A 14683-nucleotide genomic window follows, 5' to 3' on the forward strand; every position below is an offset into this window, starting at 1 on the left:
CAACCTCTCATGGGCCTTGGGTGGGATGAGTTGCCCTCATCTGGAAGCCGGTGCGCGATGTCGTCAGACAAGTATCCCCTTCCTCAACTTTTTGATTTGCCCTCCATGGAGGAGGACCATCCATCTACCTCCCGCTCCGGACATGATTGGATAAGGTCGATGGGAAGTGCGGACTTGGGCATTGGAGCTCGAGTGCGCAGGGACGGATAAGCAAAGGAGGAAGAAGGCGTAAATGGAAAGGGTAGATCCTTATCCCCTTATATGGCGGCCGAAACTACGAGCCCCCACCGGCCTAATAAAATTGCTTATCTCCCAAGCACCGCGGTTAATGGCGCGGTTGGGTTACCCACGCCCGTATTGATGAGAATCCCGGAATAAGGGGACACGATTTCTGCTTTGACAAGACGTGCCAAGGAAACCGCCTCGCTAAACGCGCTGAGGTGGAACAGTAAAATGATTCGAATAAAGGCCTGGCGCGGTGTGATGTCACGCTGTGGAATACGTCAGCAGATTGGATTTGTGCAAATATTATTCTCTCTACGGTGGTATGTGGAACTTATTTTGCAGAGCCGGACACTATCCTTGTGTTCAACATCTTCTATGAAGTATTCGGAGGAGAAACCCGCCTTGCAATGCCGAAGACAATTTGCGTGCTGGACTCGTCGTCATTGAAGCCTGGTTCAGGGGCTACTGAGGGAGTCCTGGATTAGGGGTGTCTGGATGGCCGGACTATGACCTTTGGCCGGACTCCCGGACTATGAAGATACAAGATTGAAGACTTCGTCCCGTGTCCGGATGGGACTTTCTTTGGCGTGGAAGGCAAGCTTGGCGATACGATATAAGATCTCCTCCCATTGTAACCGACTCTGTGTAACCTAGCCCTCTCGGTGTCTATATAAACCGGAGAGTTTTAGTCCGTAGGACGAACAACAATCATACCAGGTAGCTTATAGGTTTAGCCTCTCTAATCTCGTGGTAGATCAACTCTTGTACTACCCATACCATCAATATAATCAAGCAGGAGTAGGGTTTTACCTCCACCAGAGGGGCCCGAACCTGGGTAAAAACATCGTGTCCCTTGTCTCCTGTTACCATCCGCCTAGACGCACAGTTCGGCGCCCTACACGAGATCCGCCGGTTTTGACACCGACACATTTGATGATATATATTTATATATATGCGGTTCTACGTGAAAACCTATTTATATATATGCATAACGTGTATAATATGTAGTATCGTAAAATACCACCAAACAAAAAAGAATTAAATGAAAACAAAAATTAATGAAAAATAAAAAATAAAATCAAACCCCCCCAAACATTTAGTACCGGTTGGTGTAACAACCGGTACTAATGGTCTACCAGCACCCGGCCTGACTCGTGCCACATGGTGACACTTTAGCGCGTTTGTGCCGAACCGGTAGTAAGGGGGGGGGCTTTAGTCTCCACTCTTTAGTGCCGGTTGTAGAACCGGCACTAAAGACCTTTACGAACCGGTGCTAAAGCCCGGTTCTGCACTAGTGTTAATACCAATACCACTAATTCATTATTTTGATCCGGAGAAGTAGAGACATCATGGATCAAATACCAATGCCACTAATTCATTCTTTCTTTATATAATTTTTTTTTGCGAAAAATTTCACTATTATATGTTTATTCTTGCATATTATAACAAAGCGCATTTTTCTTCTAAGCAAATCGGTCGTTTCCAGCGAGGCAGGCCCGCTCGATGCACTCATGGCTATCACATATTTTTCTTCTAAGCATCTCTTTAATCTCGTTCATCCAATCTACACAACCGTGCTTCGATTCGCCATAAGCTGTACACGAAAAATATGCACCTCGATGTTCTGATTCCATTCAGGTTATCGGATAAAGTTTCGTTCCCTCTATTTGAAACTTTCGTCGTCGTTCGCCGTCGGCTCCGCGCACAGGAACGACGTTGTCGCCACGCACTTGGACGCCGGCATCACTCTCCTCGACGTCTGCAATGCCATCACCGTCCGTGTCGACCACCTCCGCTGCCACCCATCCCCGTCCCCATCTGACCTCGTCTCATCGTCACCCTCGACCTTGTCCTCACACCGCCGCGGGCAGCCCGCCCTCTCTGACCGCGGTGCTCTGGGGGGCTCCCTCCCTGACCCTCCGTCCTCGCTCCATCGGGCGCGGGCCGCCATCGCCGACTGCGACGGCCGTGCCGCCCCGGGGACCTTTCCCTCCGCTGGCCCCCGTCCCCGCTCTGCTTGGCACATGCCACGCTTGCCGACCGTGATGGCCGTGCCAGGGCCACTCCTCCCCTGCACTGTCAGCGCTCCCTTCCATCCCGTTCGTCGAACCGCCCCGTGGCTGCCGCTCACCCCTTTTCCTTGTCGTCCGCCGACTTTGCCATGGGAAACATCATCTCTTTCTGGGGAGAGGGGTGGTCGATGTGCCTGACGGAGGCCGCCACCGGTGCACACAATTTCAAGGTGACAAACTACTCGTAGCACAACGGCACAGGCGCCCTCAACCATGTAAGCTCGAAGACGTTCAGTGTCGGTGGCTATAACTGGTGCATCGATTTCTACCCTGACACGTACGTTGGCCACGCGTTCGCCCAACTGTCTCTCAAAGAAAGGGTGGAGCAACCGGGCGTCAAGGTGAAGTTCACGCTTAGTTTTCTGGGGAACGATGGCAAGGCGTACAAAGGCACGGAGCCTGTGGCGGCAACACGAGCTATTCTGTTCAAGGATGGTGCTGGGACTTTTCGTGGTTGGGAAGATCCGCTGACTATTGAGAAGTGCATGCTGCAGGACGACGACTGCTTCACCATCAGGTGTGATCTGACCGTCCTGAAAAATAGGGTTGCATAAATGATGTACCAAGCAGCAGACCGAGTCGATTGGAGTGATGGTCTAGTTAGATGCTTTCGAATTTGCTTGTAGGAGATGGCTTTATGAACTTCGATAATCTTATGCATTCAATCTGTCTATGTTTCTTCGGATCACTACTTTTGTATCCCTATAGTTTATGGCATCTCGATCGTCAAACCGTCCGCCTCCGATTCGAACCACACGGTCTAGGCGTATTATGTCATCCAATACAGTCCCCATCCATCCGTTGATTAGTCTGAAAGTCGTTTACTCGCAAATTTGAAGCAAGCGGGGGTGGGGGGGGGGGGCTCGAGATCACAATCGTCGCATTCATGCCGACCTCTCTTTGGAGCCAACAATGAAGTGTTGCACCGGCCGAGAGCGCCGCCTGTGCCATGCCCCATCGTACGCGCCTTCTCAGTGAATCGTCTTTTAGCTACACCGGAGATTGATTCCAAAATAAATTAGTAGAGCATGAGTCAATTTTGTAGCTCAGGTTGAAAATGAGCCGAGTTTGCGCCAATGTTAGCTCTCGCATGATTTTGGTTGACATAGCATACATTATACAACCTATGCTTTGCAATATATTGATGTTTTTCTAGTTGATTGTTTGTGTCTTTTCTCTCTCCGCCGTACTCCATGTTCCTTGATATTATCACATGGACTGTGCTAACCACCAGTCGACTGGTGGTTAGCAACAGATCCGCACGACCTTCGATCGATCGTTCCGTTTGTCCCGCTGCGTCGTTCCTCCCGCTTCTATTGATTTTTTTCCTTCTCTCAAAACCGTAGTAAATTGCTAGTGATTTTTCTGGTTTTTCGCTGCATAATATGAAAAGAAAATAAAAGTGCTTGAAAGAGGATTCAACCCAGTCTATGTGATACCTATCGAGCCTAATAACCAAATAAGCCACCTTTTGTTGTTGTCTATTTTAGAATGACAATGTTATTTGAACCTTTCTTATTTCTGCCATATCAAAAGAAAAAATAAAGTTTGGCTTGGTAACTTTGGCAATGACCAGCGTGATAACTATGGTCTGAGTAACATGATAACTATACCATGATAAGGCTGAACTACAGTACGAGAAGGTAAAAACATGGAAAGTATGGTAATTTAACATAGAAGTTACCTGTGAAATGTTTCAAAAACTTTTTTCCCTTGAATGAAAGACACCATGGTATTTAAACGTAAAATATTAGTTATCAAGTCTGCGATGATACATCATCATGTTATTTACACAGAAATTATCTGTGTATGTTTTCAACAAAAAAGTTTCAGGTCAAAAGTTACAGTGGCGTTTGTATGGGAGTTATCAATTTTGTATGTTTCTATTACCATGTTATTTACACAGAAATTAGCGGGCATTACCCCCCTCGCCACAGTCGCCATATTACCAGGATCGGGTACATAAGTTATCAAGTCTGCGATGTTGAATTATCATGTTATTTGCATAAGAGTTATCGTGGTATGGTTCAACAACTCCTCCCACCCTACCCCCACCGACAAAGTTACCAGAACTGGGTACATAATTTATCATGTCTATGATGTGTGATTTATCATGTTATTTGCATGGAAGTTATGGTATGTTTCAACGACTCCCCCACCCTACCCCACCGACAAAGTTACCAGGACTGGGTACATAATTTATCATATCTACGATGTATGAGTTATCATGTTATTTGCATAAAAGTTATCAGGACAGTGATGCGTAAACTATCATCATATTTACACAGAAGTTATCGAGAGTATATTTCATCACAACCCCTCCCTCCGGCGGAGGGAAAAGTTATCATGTTTGCGGTGCGTAAATTATTGGGGGTATATTTCAGCACCCCTTCTCGCCAAAGTTACCAGGACCGGGGTGCGTAAGTTATCGGGTCTCTGATGTCTGAGTTACCATGTTGTTCACATCAGAGTAACTGGGGATATTTCATCAACACCTTCCCTCAAAGTTATCAGGAAATTATCGGGGGGGGGGGGGGGGTACTTTTACACGGGTATTTATGCGTGAGTGATCAAGTTCTATGATGCATGTATTGCCAGGTTATTTATTTGGAAGTTACGGGAGTACTACAGTATTGTATGTAAGTTATCATTTCTATGGTGCGTAAGTACCATGATATTTACACAGAAGATATCGAGGTATGTCTCAATAATTTTTCCCAAGTGTAAGTTACCACAGACCATCATACACCTGTTAAAAACATATATACTCCATTGAAAAATTCAACATGGTAATTTTACCATAAGCAAGTGTGATAAATATATCATTAGCACCCTGATAACTATAGAATTAGCACCATAATAATTACATAAGAGTCGTGTTGGTAATCTGAACAGTGGAAGATTCAATGAAAGACCTACATCAACTGTTGTAGAACAAAAAATGTGAGCCATGATGGCAAGGGAGTGGTGACGGACGCACTCGTCGACAACGTGGTCTGATGGGGCACGCCATGAAGCTTCAGAATTCTGTTTGTGAATGCACCTATGCGCACCTTGACACCCATGTTGTATCTTGTCTGAACTTCCTTTTTGTCTGTCTGATCTTGCTAAGAAATCTGCAATCACTTCAAGTCCATTATCCTGCTTTGACAAAAGTCTGAAACTAGTAGCAACATGTTTAAGCTTCAGATTTGAGAGTCAAGTCAGGAGTGTGCCAGAAATATATGGAGGGACAAGTGTTAAACAACAATCACCCTCGTCCAAGAAATTCCATGGAGAAAATTTCGAGTAGTTACCAGTTGCAACCTACTCCCTCTGTCTCATAATGTAAGACATTTTTTGACACTACACTAGAGTCAAAAAGTCTTACATTATGGAACGGAGGAGCAGCTCACAAGATGATGCGCGTTAACGGTACTGAAAGCAATATAAAAGTAGTTAACCACCAGCAAAAGGCAAAGCTATTAGTCCGACTGAAAGAGGACCAGGAGAGGCAGGAGATCAACAAGGAGAGAAGGGAGGAAACAAACGACAACAATGGCGAGTGTCGAAGGAGACGTGAAGTGTTGGGCCAATGGCTGAGCCCATTCATTGCACGTGTGCGCATGGCGCTGGACGCCAAGGGCGTGGGCTACAAGTATGTCGAGCAAGACCTGGCTGCCAAGATTTGACAAGTACTTGTTCACACCGTCTACATTCCCATTCTTCCATAATAGATCAGGTAATAACCGACCATACATGAGCTTCAGTGAATGTAGAACTAAAGCCAGTAAAAATATCACTACAATCTTTCCTTTCCCGAAGGCAATGGCATGCAGTCCAGCCAAGATCCCAAAATACAAAAAACAGAAGTGGAGCAAAAACATGTTTCCATTAATCACACTGTCAAACTCATTTCTACCAAGTGATAGTCCAGCGCCGTCTCATTTCTAGACAAAAGTGCAATTCAGAAAGCCGGCCCGCATTTCACCAAAAAACACACACATAATTCACCCAAAATTTGAGATGATACGATATGGAGCCTACAATAATCTAGTCTTTACATAGGCATAACAATGTGCATGCGGGGGCAGGTACAGAAACGAATAAACCATGCCAGCAGCAGTGATTTTGAATATTGAAGAGGGGCAAGATGGGAAGCATTAGTGATTACCAGGAACTTGTGGTAGACGAACGCCCTGGGCTCCCACGAGACGAACTCCGTCCACTGCGCACCCACTCGCCCGGCCCCTCGCGGACAACAACAGAGACAACCGTTGGGATCAGATCAGCTAGCACCGGATCGAAGAAAATATGGAGAGAGACTAGTGCATCGGAAACCACTCACACACTCACCTCAGGTCGCGGCGGGCGCGCGCGGGGGGGAGGAGTCGCCGGATTCAGATGCGGTCTCGTCGTCGCCGGATGACTCGGTCTCAGCGCCGGTGGTTGGGAGCGTGGGGGGAGACGGGGAGCGGGCCGGCCAGGCGGACGGGATGGTCGTGCTCCTGGAGGAGGCCTTCGAAGAGTGCTCGGACGGCGGCGGCTTCTTCCGCGGCGGCCGGTTGGGAGGACGCTGTGTGGGGATTCGAAGAAGAGAGACGGACGAAGCAGTTTTTTCACTAGGCGGTGGCAAGGCTTGTAAATATTAGTGAACTACATGTTTCGGTGCGCGATGGTCGTACGATCTATAACGGACGGCATCCAGAGCGTTCGGATCTGTTGCAAAAATCCAGCCGACTGGAAATTAGCTTTGTCGTTATCACATTAATAATATGCTTTGGTTCTCTTTTCTTAGAAAAGTAATAATTTTGTAGAACGCCAGGTAATGCATTAGGCAAGAGCAATTCGACCCTTTTGTATAGAGAAAGTTTCTGGCCATGTTTTCTTTTGGAGACAAAATTGCTGGCCCATCTGGAATGCAGGGAGAGTGAGCACACACAATCGACGGCCTGGTCCGTGGCAAGAATTTTCATGGCACGACCCTCTCGGCACATCCGACCAAGGCGCCGGCGTTGGCTCCTGGTTCTGACGGCACTGCGCGAACTGAATTCTTAACACTTTTGGTCCAATCCCAGCCGCTCCGGTACCCTACGCGAACTCTGTCTTTACAGAATTGCACCAGATAATATATCAGGAAACCATCTTTGAAGGATTATATTCCATCTTCTTCCATGCGTACGCGAACTGAACTCTTAACACTTTTGGCATAGGTACCCTGTTCCTGCTGAATACATAAGCGAGGCGTATGTCACGAACCTGCAGCGCCAGCCCGTTGCCCTTGGCTCGATCTCCCACCTTTTGCCATGGGAAACACCTTCGGCTCTGCGTGCGTGCGGAGACGTGGTCGACGAGTTCTACGGAGGGCGACACCGTGGCGCACAGTTTCCAGGTCGCGGGCTTCTCTCTGCTTGACGGCATGGGCGCCGGCAACTTGGTCTCGTCGAGCACGTTCAGAGTCGGCGACTGCGACTGGGACATCACCTTCTACCCAGAATCCCAGATGGGTGGAAGGTGGACGGAGGTGCCCACGCTTCTGCCTTCTTGCGTCTGTCGGTCTGTGCAAAGGAGAGCCAGGGTTGCAGACCAGCTACACCCTGAGTTTATTGGGCAAGAACGGCCAAGTGTTTGGGCATATCTTCAAATCCACAGGTACCTTTTGGGGGTATGAGCGCTTCGTCAAGAAGTCCAAGCTGCAACGGCTAGTATCCCGCAACAACGACTGTGTGACGATTAGGTGTGTTTTGACTGTCATGACTCATGAGGAAGCATCGCACCGAAGAGGTTCGCGCCTTCACCATCCCAACCCCACCATCCAATCTGCACGAAGATTTTGGAAGGATGTTGAAGGACGAGGACGGCGTGGATGTAGCGTTCGTCGTGGGTGCAAATTGTTCCGTGCTCATCGACACATTCTGGCGGCACGGTCGCCGGCCTTCAAGGTAGAGCTTTTGGACCCGATGACAAAGGAGGACCCTACAAAACCCGTCAATGTTCATGACATGACGTCCGACATCTTCGAGGCACTTCTTCATTTCATGTACACTGATACACTCCCACATGGTAGCGATCTTGAGAAAACCGGGATATTGTGGCGTTTGTTGGCAGTTGGAGATCGATATGGACTGGACAAGCTGGTGACGATTTGCGAAGGGAAGCTATGCCAAAACATAAACGAGCAAACTTTCGCGACCACCCTAACTTTAGCAGAGCAGCATGATCACGTGCGACTGAAAAATGCTTGCATCACATTTGTGTCATCGCAGGATGTGCTCGACGTCGTCAAGGAAACCGATGGATTCAAGAACCTCATGAGAAGCTGTCCGTGGGCCCTGGTGGATATCTTAAAACAGAAGCTGTCTTCACCGGGGGTATGCGTAATTTATGCTAGAATTTTCTCAGAATAAATTTCTTTCAAAACTAAGTTGAACATAACAAAAAATTATCGCATTCGGTGTCTGTTTTTATTTTCTGAGCCTCTCCCACGATGGTTTGCACTATGAATTCTCATTCTAAAAACATCCATATCCATCATCGTTTGCCGGGTTAGTTTTATCTGGACAACATGGTTTGGATTTTGGACTTTGGGCTGAATTAGCATAGCATATATATCTGCTCTGTTTTCATGCGCTGATACTGGTACCCAAGAGCGTATTGTCACAGGAGATGCCTAGATGGTTTTCTCAACCTGACATTATTGTTCTTTACACAGTTTTCAACTTCTTTTTACAGTTTGTTACAACTTTGCGTATCTTGTTTCCTGTCTTTGGGTTTGCAATCAGGTCGCACGGAGCCAGCCGGATAGGACACCCAGATCACGCAATAAGAAGCGGTGGGCCTCGCGAGTTCGCCGTGCAGTTTTGCCCTCCGTCTGCGTCCTGGCGCTGACCCCCTTTGCTGGCCTCTATTTTTACATGCACAACGGCCGCTGTTTTACAAAGGATGGGACCGAGGCAATCCGTGCTTGGCTCCTCGGGCTCCGCTCGTACGATCTTGTACTAAATTTGTACTTGCTCAGCTCCGATGTATGATGAGTATGACTGAGCTGGAAGGGGGCCTCGGCACTCGAACCGGGCACCAAATGTTCATCTTTTGTAGCGCAACCAGCGTTCGATCTACAGCCAGCTGCAGAAAGGGTAAAAATAAAATAAAATTCAAAACAGAAGGCCAAAGATTTGGCTCATCCATTAATTAAGAATGAGCCTAGAGTTGCTTTTACAAAAAAAATAATACTAGAATATTATTAAAAGAAAGCTTTACGCCCCACTCTATATATAAAATAAATGACCGCAAGCACAACCAAGCTCCAACAAGGTGCCAGCACACACACACACACAATAACAGAGTACACAATCCGGTCGTAACAAAGAGGGCAGAAAGCAAGGCTAAGGAAGGAGCCACGAAGCTAGTCAGGCTCCGGCGGTGGTGGGGGGAGGGGCGGCACCAAGCGGAGAGCCAAGGCCCTGGCCTGAATCATGAAGTGGGAGCATTAATGGCGCTGTGCTCGGGGCCATGGCTAAGCGGCTTCCACAACTACAAAATATACACAATTTATAGATAGCATCAGAAGGATGCCGCAAGGGAGTAATCTCAATGACTAGCTTGTTGCGACGTCCACCGCGGAAGCTTGTAATTCGTCAAAGAGGTCATAGAAGTTCGTGTACAAATCCTTTACTTTTCAGACATCGGACATGATGTTTCCCAAGTGATTTGCGCCAGCGATGACTAATGTTTAGCTTCGTTTTTTTATGTTGGATAGAATGATGGTTGGTATTGTTGATTTGTGACGGAACACTCTACACTAGTAGAAAAGGGCCTAATGTGAAGCTCATTAGTCCCGGTTTGTAACTGAACCGGCACTAATGTGACCATTACTGGCGGTTCCAACGGCTAGGCGGGCTGCTTTCTTTAGTACCGGTTCGTGGCGAACCTTTACTACCGGTTCGTGCAACGAACCGGTACTAAAGGGGTGGTGGCAGGCTGATGTCAGGCCGGGGCCCCACGAGCCCTTTAGTCCCGGTTTGTGACACAAACCGGGACTAAAGGTCTAACCTATAATCCCGGTTTGTGTCACAAACCGGGACTAAAGGGGTTTAACCTTTAGTCCCGGTTGGAGACACAAACCGGGACTAAAGGGCAATTTTCAAACTCTACCCCCCGGTGTATCGCCTTTTCAGTTTTGAAAAAAACAAAAGAAAATGATAAAAACTTTAAAAATTAAAATACTTCGAGATGTAGTTATGTTCCTACATCTACTAGTTAGAAAAATTAAAAAACTTAAATTTGGACATGTTTTGCCAAAAAGTGTGATGAAAAAGTAAAACGACCATATCTTTTGCATACGATGTCGAAAAAAACGTATAATATATCAAAATGTTCATCACGAAAATCCGCATCCAATTTTGATGGCCATAGGCTATTTTGCAAATTTTTAGAATCATCAAATTGTAAAAGGAAAAAAAGATATGCTCAAATTTCAGTTTTTTTGAATTTTGGTCAAACTGTGGTCAAACTACTTATTCAAAAATATTAGTGTTACTAAATAATTATTTCAGTTTTTCGAATTTTGGATAAATCTGGTCAAACTATGGTCGAACTACTTATTCAAGAAATATTAGTGTTAGTAAATAATTATTGTTTTTTAGAATAATAGTTTCATACTCAAATGGTGAAACGTGTGACTTCATGCTCAAGCTAAACTCCTGAGAGTTAATAGGATTGACAGCTTACTATTGTCAGGAAAACAACAAGTGCAGACTTGGAAACTAGTGGGATTAGAACTCGAAAGTTAATCGTGCTCAGGCTGGAGTAGTGAGAGGATGGTTGACCGGCCGAGAAATTAGACGATTTGAAATGAGTGCTCCACACTTGGGCAGTCCCGGTTGGTGTTGCCAACCGGTACTAAAGGTCCCCCATACCACGGCACAGGCTCATGCCGCCTGGTGGGCCTTTAGTGGCGGTTTGTGTTGAACCGGACTGGGGGGGGGGGGCTTTAGTCTCCATCCTTTAGTGCCGGTTCCAGAACCGGCACTAAAGGCCCTTACCAACCAGGATTAAAGCCCCGTTTTCTACTAGTGCTAGCACTTCTCTCGCACTAAATTGTCCAACAGGTAAGCACGGTGAGGGACGCCATCACCTTCCTGTTTGTCGTATTTATCTCAGACATATTGATCTACCAATCCTTGATGGAACGATCACCTATCCAACAGAAGTGTCAATGTTGTCTGAGGTTGAGACAAGCCTTCATCATGCCCCATAGTCTCATGGTGAACCGACACTTGAATAAGATGTGGTCAAACGATATCTCGATTTGTTACATAGAGGGCAAAACCCACAATTTGGCCATCCACACTTCTCGAGTCTATCCACAGTCCAAATCTGATTTTGAATTGCAAGACAAGTAATTGACCTTGGGAGGTGCCAAAACCTTCCAAATGGCATAGCTCATGGATGAGCGGATTGTGTTGGTGAATTGAGCTTGTTATGCGGAAGTGGGAGAGTAATTCTCGCACCATTCACCTTGAGGGCGATATACCGAGGATAACATCACTTGGAAGCAAGGGTAAAATTGACCTTGGGACACTTCATTTTCGGTCGAAATGATCTACTCCTGCAAAAGAAAACGATTGGAGGGACGGCCCCGCGCGAGACCTGCCTTCTTTCCCCTATAAGAGACCTAAGGGCTGGAGGAGAAAATATCAACATTCACAATATCAATTCAATATCATTAGGTGCATCATGGAATTCATATTGTAGATCTTTAGTACTGTAGATGTTGATATTTTCAGTATAAATTTGATCAAGCTTTACAAAGTTTGACTTAAGGCAGATCTTAAAAGCTGAGTAAAAAGAAACAGCTCGAATATCTTTTTAATAAAATCAAATGGTTCTACACCTGAGAATGCAAAGACGAACATGAGGCTTTATTAACTGGTATGCTGAGGCCGTTTTCACGTGTCACTTTCATTTATTGCCAGTTCAATGCAATTTTCAAACTCCGAAAAAAACACAGCGGTAGGCATAAAACGGTCAGCATGGTTTCTTATTGTAGTTTTTTTTTGTTGATTGTTTGTCTTTTTTCTGTCCGTCATATTCTGTGTTCCTTGGTATTATCTGATTTAAGATGCTTTGGGTGTCTTTTCTTAGGAAAAATATTTTTGTACAACGCCAGGTACATGCATTAAGCAAGGGCAGTTCGACCCTTGTATACAAAAATAAATAAATAAAGAGAACTTTCTTCTGCCATGTTTTCCTACTCGAAACAAAATTGCTGGCCCATCTAATCCAGGGCCAAGCAAACGCAATCGAGGGCCTGATCCGTGCCAAGAATTTCATGGGCGATCGAGACCCGTTCGGCACGTCCGAGGAAGGCGCCGCCATATGGCTCCCGGTTCCTGACGGCACTGCCGCCTGCCGGTGCCTTGCAAGTTGCAACCCCAGCCGCTCCCGTACCCTACGTGAACTCTATCCTTACAGAATTTTGAAGGATTATATTCCATCTATGTGTCCGTGCGTACGCGACGTGAACTCTGAACACTTTTGGCATAATATATACATAAGCGACGCGGATGTCACGAACCTGCAGCACCAGCCCGTCGCCCTTCGCCCTTCGCTCGATCTCCTACCTATTCCGATGGGAAACACCATCGGTTCTTCTTCTTCTCCGGTGAAGCAGGATGTGCCCGAGACGTGGTCGACGAGTTTTACCGAGGGCGACACCGCGGCACACAATTTCGAGGTCACGGGCTTCTCGCTGCTCGACGGCATGGGCGCCGGGAACTTCATCTCGTCGAGCACGTTCTGCGTTGGAGGCTGCGAGTGGGACATCACGTTCTACCCCGACGGGTTGAAGGAGGACGGAGGCGCCCACGCCTCCGCTTATCTGCGTCTATGCAATGGAGAACTAGGGTTGCAGACCAACTACACCCTGAGTTTATTGGGCAAGGATGGCCAAGTGCTTGTGCATGGGAGCATAGAACATACCTTCCAGTCCGCAGGTATTTTTTGGGGCTTCGAGCACTTTGTCCAGAAGTCCAAGCTGCGACGGCTGCTATCCGACAACGAGGACTGTGTAACGATCAGGTGTGTTTTGACTGTCATGAGGAAGCATGACACTTTGACCATCCCGGCCCCGCCGTCGAATCTGCAAGAGGATTTTGCAAGGATGTTGAAGGACGAGGAAGGCGTGATGTAACGTTCATCGTGGGTGACAAATCGTTCCGTGCTCATAGACACGTGCTGGCGGCACGATCACCGGCCTTCAGGGCAGAGCTTTTGGACCCGACGAAGGAGGACCCTACAAAACCCGTCAAGGTTGATGACATGGACCCGTCATCTTCGAGGCGCTTCTTTATTTCATGTACACGGATACGCTCCCACATGGTTGTGATCTTGAGAAAAACGCAACGCTGCAACATTTGTTCGTTGTCGGAGTTCGATATGGCCTGGACAGGCTAGCGACGATGTGCGAAGGAAAACTATGCCAAAACATAAACGAGCAAACAGTGGCAACCACCTTAACTTTGGCAGAGTGGTATGACCGCGTCCTTCTCAAAAATGCTTGCATCGCATTTGTGTCGTCGCAGGATGTGCTCGACGCCATGAAGGAGACCAATGGATTCAAGCACCTCATGACACGCTATCCGGGGGTGATGGTGGATATTTTGAAACAGAATCTGCCGTCGTCAATAGGGGTACGTGTAATTTATGGTAGAATTGTCTTTAAATAAATTTATGTTAGAACTTACTGGAACATAATCGCAGTCGGCCAATGTTTCTCATTATTTTGACCAATATTTCCTCATGATGGTTTGCACTATGAATTCTACAAACATCCGTATCCATCATCTTTCGCCTAGTTTTTCAATCTGCACCACATGGTTTGGACTTTGAGATGAATCAACATACCATTTGTGCTCTGTTATTACTACTTTCTCTGTTTTGTGTTTGCATTTTAGAGATGTATATAACTGTTTTTATGCGCTGATACTGGCACCCAAGGGCGTGTGATCAGACCAGGCATATGCAGTGCCAGTGGGAACAATTTAATCTCATCCGAGAAATTTTAAGATGCAATTTGATCTCAACTGTCAAGATAAATTGAGATATATATGCTACTACATGCTTGAAAATAAAATATTATTCTATGTGTGCATATATATTATAAGTTGAAATATGATTCCAATGCTCCTTATCACGTCCTACAGTTTTAGAAGGAAAATATATGTGCATCATAGAGACACTTCAAGTTGAATATCTTATATTTATATTCTTGTACTTATTCCGTGTACTACAGAATTATTCAAATATAAATATTTTATGGCTATATTTTTAGAATTAGTATGCCTATCTAAAAATTTTGGTAATAGATTGATAATATATTTATTTACTTACAAAAACACACCTAT

The 14683-nt window shown here is 46.2% G+C and overlaps 2 pseudogenes; both read left to right on the forward strand.

Moving 5' to 3' along the window:
* The first annotated feature begins 7582 nt into the window (after nt 1-7582).
* On the forward strand, nt 7583-8683 carry LOC123039428 (BTB/POZ and MATH domain-containing protein 2-like; annotated as a pseudogene).
* Nucleotides 8684-12746: 4063 nt separating this feature from the next.
* LOC123042155 (BTB/POZ and MATH domain-containing protein 2-like) lies at nt 12747-14335 on the forward strand (annotated as a pseudogene).
* Nucleotides 14336-14683: the final 348 nt, after the last annotated feature.

This window comes from Triticum aestivum, chromosome 2B, assembly GCF_018294505.1.
Source record: "Triticum aestivum cultivar Chinese Spring chromosome 2B, IWGSC CS RefSeq v2.1, whole genome shotgun sequence".
NCBI classification, from domain to species: Eukaryota; Viridiplantae; Streptophyta; class Magnoliopsida; order Poales; family Poaceae; genus Triticum; species Triticum aestivum.